This window comes from Myxocyprinus asiaticus, chromosome 5 (genome assembly GCF_019703515.2).
Source record: "Myxocyprinus asiaticus isolate MX2 ecotype Aquarium Trade chromosome 5, UBuf_Myxa_2, whole genome shotgun sequence".
NCBI classification, from domain to species: Eukaryota; Metazoa; Chordata; class Actinopteri; order Cypriniformes; family Catostomidae; genus Myxocyprinus; species Myxocyprinus asiaticus.
The window spans coordinates 20,235,129-20,247,665 of NC_059348.1; the positions used below are offsets into that span (position 1 = coordinate 20,235,129).

A 12,537-nucleotide genomic window follows, 5' to 3' on the forward strand; every position below is an offset into this window, starting at 1 on the left:
GCAAGCTAAAGGTTTTGCTATTTTTAACATTTCAACACCTTTTCAGTTGTGTATATTATGCTTTTTAAGCTTTGAAAAGTGCTTAGATTTTGAATAAAGTGCTTGAACTTGCTTGAAATTTAGGTTACATAGTATGCCACGCCTACTTACAAACAGACAAATCTTACAAAACATAATGTTGGTTGTTTATAGCACAATAACTTCTAATTTAATGTAATGAAGAAGTGCAATAATCAGTATACTGTATATATCGTATGTCTATAGATATGTAATTTACCACAGCTGTAAGGTGCTTGAAAATGCACCTTGAAAATGCCTGAAAAGTGTTTGATTTGACTTTGGAAAAGGTGTAGAAACCCTGCAGTATAGATAAGAGTTATGTGCTTTTAATTTTTACATTTCTTACCAGTTCCGAGTAGGAGTATCAACTATTCATTCCTGAAACCTGTGCAGCAATCTACCAGGTTTTAAAGGAGAAATACCTGAAGGTATGTGTGTTACATCTGTCTTCTTTGTTTGATACTTCTGAAAACAAAAGACAAGAAAAGCACAGGGACCAGATGGTGTTTCACCAACTTGTCTAAAATCCTTTGCTAACCAGCTGGCCCCCATCTTCACACTGATCTTCCATAGATCACTGGAGCAGTGTGAAGTCCCATGCTGCTTCAAATGCTCAATCATCATTCTTGTCCCAAAGAAACCCAAAATCACAGGACTTAATGACTACACACCTGTCGCTCTGACGTCTGTGATCATGAAATCATTTGAGAGACTGGTGTTGGCCCATCTGAAGGACATCACTTGACCCTTTCTAGATCCCCTTCAATTTGCTTAGAGCAAACAGGTCTGTGGCTGATGCAGTCAACATGGGATTGCATCATATCCTGCAACATCTGGACAGACCAGGGACATATGCAAGGATCCTTTTTGTGGACTTCAGTTTGGCTTTCAACACCATCATCCCAGCTATACTCCAGACTAAAATTACACCAACTCTCTGTTCCCACATCTATCTGTCAGTGGACCTCCAGCTTTCTGACGGACAGGCAGCAGCTAGCGAGACAGGAGAAATTCACTTCCAGCACATGTACCATCAGCACTGGTGCCCCCCAGGGATGTGTGCTCCCCCCACTACTCTTCTCCCTGTATACAAATGACAGCACCGCCAAGGACCCCTCTGTCAAGCTCCTGAAGTTTGCAGACAACACTACTGTCATCTGCCTCATCCGATGAGTCTGTATACAGAAGAGAGGTTGAACGGCTGACTCACTGGTGTAGTCAAAACAACCTGGAGATGAACACGCTCAAAACGGTGGAGATGATTGTGGACTTTAGGAGGAACACCCCAACACTGTCCCCCCTCTCTATTCTAAACAGCACTGTGGCAGCAGTGGAGTCATTCAGGTTGCTGGGCACTACCATCTCACAGGACCTGAAGTGGGAGACCCACAAGGCCCAGCAGAGGTTGTACTTCCTTTGCTAGTTGAGGAAGTTCAACCTGCCACAGGCGCTGCTGATACAGTTCTACTCAGCAGTCATTGAGTCTGTCCTCTGCACTTCAGTAACTGTCTGGTTTGGTGCAGCTACAAAATTGGATATCAGAAGACTACAAAGGACAGTTCAGACTGCTGAGAGGATTAATGGTTGTCCCCTGCCCTCCCTTCAAGAACTGTACACTTCCAGAGTGAGGAAAAGTTCTGAAAAAAACACTCTGGACCCAACTCACCCAGCCCACTACCTTTTTGAACTGTTGCCTTCTGGCAGGCGCAACAAAGCACTGAGCACCAGAACTGTCAGGCACAGGAACAGTTTTTCCCTCAGGCTATCCATCTCATGAACAGTTAAAACTGCCCCATTGAGCAATAATTAATGTGCAATACACAGCTTAGACTATTTTTATTTATCCAACATCTGCCATTACATTCCCTTGCTTCTGTATATAACAGATTTGTATTTGTATATTGTGTGTGTGTGTGTGTGTGTGTATTATATATATATATATATATTATATATATATATAAATTGTCCTATTGTGTATTTCTATATATACTTTATTTTCTATTCACTTTTTATTTTTATTCTGTTTTTTTATTATTATCTCTATCTTGTTGCTGTACTGTTTGTGCACTGGAAGCTATGGTCAACAAGACACATTCCTTGTATGTGTAAGCATACTTGGCAATAAAGCTCATTCTGATTCTGATTAACATTCAAGACACTGCCAAAGTGGAGGACATTGTTTTGGCTTGCTGTGCTCTGCACAACTTGTGCTGTGAGCTATACATGCGGGAATCGTCCAGGAAGGACCGGATCATGACATTGTCCCAGGAAGATGGAGAAAAGACCCTGACCTACGGCAGGCCTCCTTGCCACACACAACCAATACTACAACATGATCTAAGCAGCTCAGGGATGAACTATGCCGTTACTTTAATTCAGACATCAGTGCGGTGCATTTTCAGTGGTGCAAAATATAGGAAGTGTGTAAAATACTGACAAACTTGTTGGTTTCCAGAAGTTGGCCGTGGTTTCAGTTTTGCATTATACTATTTTGTGTTCACTCTTGACAAAGTACGAGTGCAAGTACCCTTTCCCAAAAATCAAAGTGTTTTATTATCAAATGTGCAGTACAATGGGCAATTACATTCTTATAACACACAAATATAAAAAAAAGTTTAAAAAATTTGTAGGTAGTAAACATTTAAGTGTGTAGGAATGATTTACATTTACATGCATCTGTTACAACTATTCCTTTGTTGCCACATGTAACATTACAGATGTGTAAACTGTCTGTCAGAGGTTTCTAATGGCAGGCCCTGGCCCACTGAATACTTGAAGATGCAGTTGTCCACCTCGTGCTGGAAATGTGGCAGTAAATGTGGGAGCAACTTCCACATTCTGTGCTCAATGTTTTTGTAGTAGGCAGAGATGGCGTCATTGTGGTCTTCCTGAGAAGCTAACCTTTCCAGGGTTTTACCCATGGTGTGCATCAAATATGTTGACTCCTCACTGGCGGACTTGTCTAGCATCTTTCTGCGCTTCACCCGAGGCCTCGGAGTGCTTGACTGGCTGGAGGTGCTTGGCAAAGTCTCCTCTCTGATGGCTGTGGACTCCACAGATGGTGGATTCTGCTACGGGAGTGCTGGGCCTTGGCTCAGCCTCAAAGAAGCTGGGCTCTTCAGGGGTGCTGGTCCAGGTGTTACTGTTGGTGCCATCTGAGGGTGAATAGGAATCATCATCAGCTGAAGGTTCCTTAAAATAGAAATAAATTCACAATGCAGGGGGATTTATTACCATGGACTCTTACAACTGTTCACCAAGCATTCATAACAATAACAGGGCATTGTTAAAACAATATCCTGACAATTGGGCTCCATTTGGTTGGGGTGTGGTCAGGTGTGAAATGCCTGGTGTGAATAATCTTCCCTCACAGTGTAGACAAATTGATATTATAATGGCTTTATACAGATGCTTCCTGAGGGAGCAAGTTTCTTGTACTGTATATACTGTGTTCACAGAAAATACCACCTCTTTCTGAGCTCTTTCTATGAAAGACAAAGTCAAGTTTTGTAAGCAGTGTTAACAAGTCAAATTCATGTCTATTTGTAGTGCCAACAAAGATTATTTTTGCTCTTCTTGTTGCGACAGGACGGATTCAAGACGCTAACCCATAATAACAACACAACTGCCTGTTCCATAACCGAAATAAGCCTGGCTTATTTTGGTAAACAGAAAAAACTAATTATATTTACCGAGCACTACTGAACAATAACAAACAATTATGAACATTTTCTGCTAAAGAGCTCAATGGCCAAAAAGAAAATCTTACCTGATATATCAAGTTTGTTTTCAATCTCATGCCAGAGTTCTGCTTTCACCACTCAGTTGGCATAACGTTGTTCTGTAATGTCATACAGAGCTGGCCTCTCCTGATTCATGTTGTTCAGTTGGTCTTCAGTTTCTTCATTCCAGACGACCATGTCGTTATGAAAATATTCTCACATTGGAATGAGATAAAGATGAAAAATGAGAAGAGCTTTCTGTATGTGTTCCCTCTTGACTTCGTCATTTGCTTGCTTTCGTCACTTCCGTTTTTCTTCTCGTGAACTGGTTCGCTAAGCTGAACAGCCAATCGGACTGATCCGTCTCACGACGGGCTCCGCTGCTGATTCAACATGCTCAATCGGCCAAAAAGCCGCCAATGGGGATCTGACTAGTGCCAACGGTCCGCAAAAACTAGGCTGACAGATGCTCAACGATGGCCTGACATTGGCCAACAGCTTGGTGTGTCATGGCCTTTAAAGCCACAGCCACATGTCTCGTGCCTCACAGACACAACACAAAACTTTGGCTTCCCTAAGGCTAGTCTCAGCAAGTGAAATTATTAACAGTGTTTACTCACTAAGGAACTGAATGTCCAGATGCTTGAGGGCATTTTACACATGGCAAGCAACAAGCTTTTTTTGTTGTTTTTTTTTTATTAACAATTTTTTATTGATTCCATATACAAATTTAAACAAACAACAAGAATACACAGAATCAATTTTTAACCATTATGTGCCCCCACCCCCCACACATCCCAGTGGTCAAACATTAAATAACAACAGACACACATATAAACAAACAGTCCAAAGAAAATACTCGATGACATAACAAAAACATATACAATTAACCAACATAAAAGAAAAAGGGTTCCACATATAATTTTAATTAAACTCGTCCCTCTCCACTGCTCCTCCCTGGCCACCTTCCAAGAAGGCCAAATAAGTGCCCCACTTCTTCACATACGCACCCAAACTGCCCAGTCGTTTGTGTGACATTTCTTCAAACGCCGCCACTCTGCCCAACTTGGTGCACCACTCATGAAATGAGGGTGCATCAGCCGACTTCCATCCCCTTAGCATTACCTGCCTGCTGATCATCACGCTGGTAAGGACCCAGTTTTTTATATGTTTATTCATTATATTAATACCTGCCCCATCACCCAAAATACAAAGTCTGGGGCAAAATAAAATTTGAATGCTCAAGACCTCACAAATAAAATTCTGAACCTTCGACCAAAACTCTTGAATCTTAGTACAGAACCAAAAAACACAGGCTATGTCCCCATCCTCCAACTGGCATCGCCAGCAAGTAGGTGTATATTTAAGGCCAAGCCTATACAATTTGGACGGAGTTCAATAAACAATGCAGAATCTTAAATTGAATGAGGCGCACCCATGCATCCCTAGATGCAGACTTGACATTTTTTTAAATCTTACGCCATTCTCCATCTTCCAGTACTAAATTAAAGTCTCTCTCCCATAACTTCTTAAGAGATGTTAAAACCCCATCCCCTAAACTCTGAATTAGCCAGGTATAGTACACTGAAGCCTCGTGACCATTTCCAAAAGCAGCAAGCACCATCTCAAGTGTGTCTGTCGCTTTAGGGGGCTGCGTACTACACCCAAAGGTGGTGCAAAGTAGATGGCGCAGCTGTAAGTACCTGAAGAATTGAGATCTGGGAATCCTAAACCGCTGTATAATATTTTCAAAAGATCTCAATGCTCCATTTTCATACAGGTCACCCAGCATATCAACTCCTACTCAATCCATTCTTTCCAGCAGAAAGAGGACTTGATAATGCACAATTTATGGTTTAACCAAATCCAATTTGTCAATTGGCCTGTGTAACTTGATAAAATGCATCCGAACACTTAAATCATTCCAGATAAAAGATTTAGTTATACTATCAAATTGCTTAAAATAAGAGGGGAACTTAAATTGTGAGAGACTGTAGTAGGTAGTTGAATTTTGGAATACAATTCATTTTTATAACATTAACCTTTCCAGTCATAGATAAATGTAGTGAAGCTCACCCGTCCACATCGCTCAAAAAAACGTTTTATTAAAAGGGTCAAAATTAACTCTGACTAAATCACATAAATTTGCTGGGAATAAAATACCCAAATACTTATGCCCTGTTTGGGCCACTGAAAGGCGCCCAGCTGAAAAGCCGTTACCAGGCAGTATGCTGTCAGAGCCAAAGCTTCGGATATCGATGATAAACTTCTGAGTAATTTTCTATACTTAGCCAATGTTCTACATCTAAACCAGGGGTGTTCATAATGTCAATCACAATAGCAAGACCACCACTTATTGGTTGATCTAGATAAAATATAAAAGATTGACTTTTTATTTCCTGGTGTCTGTAGCTGCATGCTGTTTGACTGACTGGCGGCTTATGTTTGTGCACTGCGCTTTACATGTTCCAAGAATGCTATTGCGGGTATGTGCCTAAACGATCAAATATACACTTTATAATTCCGGTAATGCCCGTCTTGGTGAGGCACGTTTAACAGTACTTGAGTATGATTTTTCAGTACTCTTTCCACCCCTTCTCACCACATCTTTTGGATGTCACACTGTGAGCTTTTTAATGCACACTTCAACACTTTTACAAGCCACTTTTTTCCTATACAAACAAAGAGTGGAAAATGTACCGGTAGGCTATGCATGTACAGTAAAAGTTTAACTACTGGATTTAACGTTAATTAAACTACGAACACCTCCCGAGATGGTCTGAGATTATTTGCAGCACTCACAATAATAATAATAATAATAATAATAATAATAATAATAATAATAATAATAATAATTATTGCAAACTGTTTTCGGACCACTGACACATGAGAAATTCTTCAAATGCGCATTCTGTGAGAAGCGCTCAACAAACAGTGAATTAGATGTGCATTTTCTTTAGTTTGTTCTTCAAAATATATAAAAAGTCACATATAATACGGAATCACTCAGTATTAAAGGGAACAGAATTGTGTTTGGTATTAAATCAATACAGTAAGTATTGTCCCATATTTTAGCGCCTCATCCGAACAGCTTTCAATGTTAATAATTACAGATTAGAATGGAAAACAAATAGAGAGAAATAGATCTGAAACAGACACCTTTCACAGGAGAGCCCTTACATCTGCTGTTGCTCCACTAGTACACGGACGCAAAACTTGACAGAAATGACAATCAGCGCACGTCTTCTCTCATGTTTTCCGTTGTTTTTCAGAAGTTCATTTTGTCAGAAGGAAGAAAAATTTGGGAAACTTTATAGTAAAAAATAACTATAAAACGGAAAATTATACAGTGTTCCTGTGCGCGTGTATTCACACAATGAACGGCGCTCGCACTTGGCCTTCTGAAGCAAACAAGCAGAAACAAAAACTCAGGCAGCATATTTATATAAGGTTGGCATTAATGATCGATTTACTATTGATAATTAACTTATAAATTCAACTAAAAACAAAACCTCCGAGTGCTCATGTTTATGATCTGACTGGAACAAATTGGACACCACTCAACCGAAAAAACCTCAACGGATCTGCACAAATTCAAAAGTGACTATTTTTTAAATCAAAACACCGTATTAAGAGGAAAGGTAAGCAGTATCCATCCTTGACTTAACATTGCTCAAACCATTCGAACAGCTAATGTCCATTTGGCTGTCCTCTACACCTTGTCGGCAATGCAATTCTCCAGTGCATCGATTAGTTATAAACAAATTATTTATCAAACCACCTTATTTATTTGTTGTGTATTTATCAGTTTTCTTATTGTATGAGTGTGCTTCGTGTTAATATATATCCCTAAGAAAAACATCCACCAACACATTCAGTTGTAATATAATAGGACTTTTTTTTGCCTCAGTGCTCCTGTTGCATAATAAGAAAATTAGCAAATAATCATAAAACCAGAAGGTAATCTAACAGTCAAAAACTTACACTACGGCTTCCCTTAATACATTCCATTCAGACTGCAAACTCAGAAAAAGAAATGCTATGTCTTTGGTGCTGTTGCAGGTTTTAGAGAAAAACTAACTGTAGCGCGGAGGAGGGCGGGGCCGGGCAGAATGATGGACGCCCAGACACCAATCAGCCTGATGAGGTGAGCGAGGGATAAAGGCGACCGAAGACAGCAGCTTGAGAGACAGAGAATTATGGGCAGCTGCCCTGTATGTGTTTGTGTGTCTTTTTATTTAATTAAATATTATTTACATTGTTAAGCCGGTTCTCGCCTCCTCCTTTCCCTTGTACCCCCTTTACATTGGTGCCGAAACCCGGGAGGGAGGGATGCCCGTCGTAGAGTCCTCGACACTGCCGTCCACCCAGGGGAGCGCCTCTGCCATCCGCCAGGGGACGGAGTAGCCCGACCGCCTGGACACGGGGAACGGCCGCCATCTGCGAGGAGGGACGGGACTCTCCGACCGCCTGGAGTGATGGAGTCGCTGCCAGGGGCGGAGGAGTGTCCCCACGTGCCGCCAGAAAAGCAGAGGGGTGTTCTGTTCACTGGGGGTCGGAGGTTTGACTCCGGTCCGCCCGGGGAGGAGCGGCTATCATCCGCCTGAGAGGGTGGAGGAGTGATCGTGAACCACGCGACGGCGCATCAGAGAACCGGTGAGTGAGCTTTTTCTCTCTCTCTCTTTTTTGCGCTGTCGCTCCGTGTTGGCCTTTCCCTCGCCTTTTTTTTTTTGTTTGTTTGTTTTTATTTTGTTTTCCCCTCCTGTCTCCTCCCAGGTCAAGGAAGATGGGGATGACCTAAGGCACGCCCCCCACCCCGGAGAGGAGGGGTGTGTACGTCATGCTGGGGGCTCCCCAGCCTGAGGCAACACAGGGACGAGTGTAGTGTGGAGGAGGGCGGGGCCGGGCGGAATGACGGATGCTAATGAGCGTGATGAGGCGAGCGAGGGATAAAGGCGACTGAAGACGGCAGCTCGAGAGAGAGCGAATTATGGGAAGCTGCCCTGTATGTGTTTGTGTGTCTTATTTAATTAAATATTATTTACATTGTTAAGCCGGTTCTCACCTCCTCCTTTCCTTTGTACCCCCTTTACACTAACAAATTTCAATAAATAGACTGAAAGAGTACAATAATAAAGAGATCATTATCCTTAAATTAATCTTGCATCTCTCTCTTTCTCCGTTCAATGTAACCTGGTCATCATCCTCACTTGTATTAGTATCAGGTATCTATTCCCATCCCTTTCTCTTTCTGTGTGTTTCTAAGCTGTCCTTGCATCAGCTCTCTCTCTCTCTCTCTTAGCAGATGGCTGAAGCATCAACAGCAATGTCATTAAATCCCACTTCACCCACATACCCCCCTCCCACTGTTAGGGGATATTCTCCTGCTGCTGGGTCATAACAACATGACACAGACAGACAAGCATTCACCCCTACACTGTCTTCATTCATGGACATTTTTCAGGACAAAAACAACTCTGTGCCAACATTTTACTCTGAATCAACAGGCTGTTTAACTGGACTGATCTAGTGTAGCACATGGCCTTACAGGAAAAAAAAAGTTTTATTGACATGATCCAATTCACATCTATTAAACAAAAGCTTAGTAAATCAATGCACAGGTTAACACCACATACGGTGCTCACAGCAACACCAAGATATAGGATACTGAAACAAAAGGAGGAGATAAAAGAAAGGTGGAACAATGATGAAAAGAGAGAGTGGGTGTATGATACTGTCCATCACCATGGTGCTTCTAACCAGTTCTCTCAGATCAAGCTTTAAAACAGGGTTATGTGATAACCCACATGACTGCTTACACGAGTATGGAAACCATATTTGGAGCCTATAGCCTGAGCTGCATACTAAACAGCAGCTGGTATAGCTATGTGCAGACTAATACAGTATCCAGCACTAACATCAGATTTCCAGAGTCTGCATGTTACAAAGGAGATTTATTTTCTATATGCATTATCCCATGAATTAAAGCACACACACTTTCAAAATCAAGTTCAAGCCGGAATGGAAGAAAGAATTGTTGTTATTGATTTATTAGTCACTTCTTCTCTTCATAATGCCCAGAGGAGACAATCGGCCAAATTATTTGCTGATGATCCTTAGAGCTGATTTGTGCCTCAGTTACAGACAAAGACGGAAGATGAATGAGGCCATTATAGTAAACAGAATCCTCTTTTTAGCAGTAAAAAGTGTCACAAACAGTGAGCAAGTGGGGGTTGTGGGGCTGCTCAATCACTTAAAACTTATACTGAAGATAAATAATAATCCATGTATGTATAAATCTGTTTGAATAGTCATATAAAAGTGCAACTTATTAACTTATACAAGTCGGAGGAAATATGTGTATATAACAGATGGAACATGTATAATGTGTCAAACAGTATGTATTTATGCACTTTAAAAGTATGACTAAAACAATGATTTGTCTTTTATTTATGCAGATATGCATAATACAATTTAACAACAGCAAATAAGTAAAACACTTATTTTACCCAATATTTACTCAAATCTACGTAAACAAACAAAAAACAAAAAAAAACAAAAACTTGAAAACAGAAATTGTTTACCATCCATTCACTAATCTATTGATAGATTTGGGAACTGACACAAGGGAAATGTAAGACTTCTAATATCAGCCAAGCGAACACGAGTATCGGTCCATGCGATAATCGCATAAATGGTCAAATATTGGGCAATTAAATGGCCTTGCCAGTATATATATATCAGTCAATCACTAGAAATCGCCCCGGCCCCATCTCGAACAGCTCTCCTTGCCGGGCCCTTGTGGGCTGGCTATCCCGGGCCAATCGGAGTCCGCGGCACTGCGGAATCGTTACGTTTAGAGGTATTCGTTCAGTCATAATCCCACAGATGGTAGCTTCGCACCAGTGGCTCCTCAGCCAAGCACACACACCAAATGTCTGAACCTGCGGTTCCTCTCATACTGAGCAGGATTACTATTGCAACACATCATCAGTAGGGTAATACTAACCTGACTCACGACGGGGGGGGGGGGGGGCTCATCTTTGTGAGCATCACTCAGGCAGAGTCCTACACTAGCTCCACATTAGGGGTGTAAATCGGACGTTTCATCATGATACGATCTTGTATCGATTCTCTTGGCCTGCGATCCAATATTTGCAGATACATCAAAGTCTTCCGTGATACGATTTCGGTTTGATTTAGGGCCCTGGGATCGATATTCCGATATTATGTGCCTATATTACGCAATTAAAACATTTTTGCCCTCAAATGCAACCAAAACATATTTTGAATATTTTATTGAGCTCTCTGAAGTGCAAATTTAGTCTTCACATTGGGACATCCACAATAAAATAAGGTACTTCAGATGTTGAAAAAAATTATACAGATAATAATATAAAAAAATAACATCACACACAAGTGATCATCGTTTGATTACAGCTTATTTTTCAGTTTAATCCAATTCAAAATACTTACATACCCATGACTTGTTTCCAACAGGAGAGTATGTGCTATCTGTGGTTTTCTTGGCTACAACTTCCACAGTTGTAATGAAAAATTCTGTTACAGTTAACTGGGATAAATGTTAGTAAGGGTGTTGATGTGTAAAGTCTTATAACTGATGCTGGAGCTGAGCAGGTGATTTCTCTTTCGCTCATTAGTGCAGTTCAGAATGTCGGCGTTGTAAAGATGTTTCACATTGGTTGAATTTCTCCATGGTACTTTTAAATAGCAAATTCTCATGTAAAATTAAAATGGGTCACATGCACAACAATATCGATGGAAGCCCGAATTAGTCCCGCATGTGAGCTGCTCTGCGTTTGTCACGAGAGCTCGCATTTTAAGGAGCGCCCCACACTGATATCCTGTCACTGGTCTGGAGCTCGTGTTTCGCGGGAAGCCCAGTTGATGCGTGCACGGATAGCAGAGCGCTGCGCACATCCTTGTCCCACATGAAAAGTGTATTTAGTGCTCATAAACTGAAATGAATGTAATAAGATTGCTTCATTGCCTGACAGAAATGCATACGGACGTGGCTGACATGAGTATTAAAATAAAGGTGCATCTTAAAAAAAAAATTCTAAATCAATATTTACACGTTGTATTGATAACATTGGATCATTGGTTATTGGATCGATGCATCAATCCAGATCGATGGATCGTTACACCCCTACTCCAGATACTCATTAAACAAAACTCTTAACTCAAGAACAAAATATTTGATTGGCTCATATGGTATGTGGGCTTAACTGGGTCACTTCCCCCATTTAGTTTAAACTTAATTATCCATTCAATTTCTCATAGAATGGAAATTTGTCTTTGACACTAGCATAAAAAGATGACAAACATCATACATATGCACACAAAATACCCACATATTTCATACAAGCATAGGTGCACATAGAAGACAGGTGTATAGATTAAGCTAACAACAGAATTTTAAAAATACTTCCAAACAATACAAATAATAATTGATAAATGAATCAAACAACAGAAGAATAACAGCACAACACCAACCATCATACTTAAATAGTAATAATGACTCCACTTAAAAAATAGTCCTATTTAAAATAATCACTGCCATTGGAACAAAGGATATTTTAATATAATTTTTTTTTTTTTTCTGGCAATAGGAATTTACGGCCGGATGGGAGCATCTCAAAAGCAGAATGAAGGGGATGAGTATGGTCCTTATATATCTCAATTGCCTTTTTTTCCCTCACCATGAAACAAGAAAATAAGTCCTAGAGTGCAA

At 40.7% G+C, this 12,537-nt stretch overlaps 1 protein-coding gene and 1 long non-coding RNA gene across 3 annotated transcripts in view; one reads left to right on the forward strand and one right to left on the reverse strand.

Annotated features, from left to right (window-relative positions):
* Window positions 1-12,537, reverse strand: part of LOC127441474 (activated CDC42 kinase 1-like) — a 150,771-nt gene that overhangs the window by 91,857 nt on the left and 46,377 nt on the right. The window lies entirely within an intron of this gene.
* Window positions 6,614-9,183, forward strand: LOC127441490 (uncharacterized). Its single transcript, XR_007897315.1, has 3 exons — window positions 6,614-7,929; window positions 8,109-8,438; window positions 8,559-9,183. It is a non-coding gene; the product is annotated as an uncharacterized LOC127441490 (long non-coding RNA).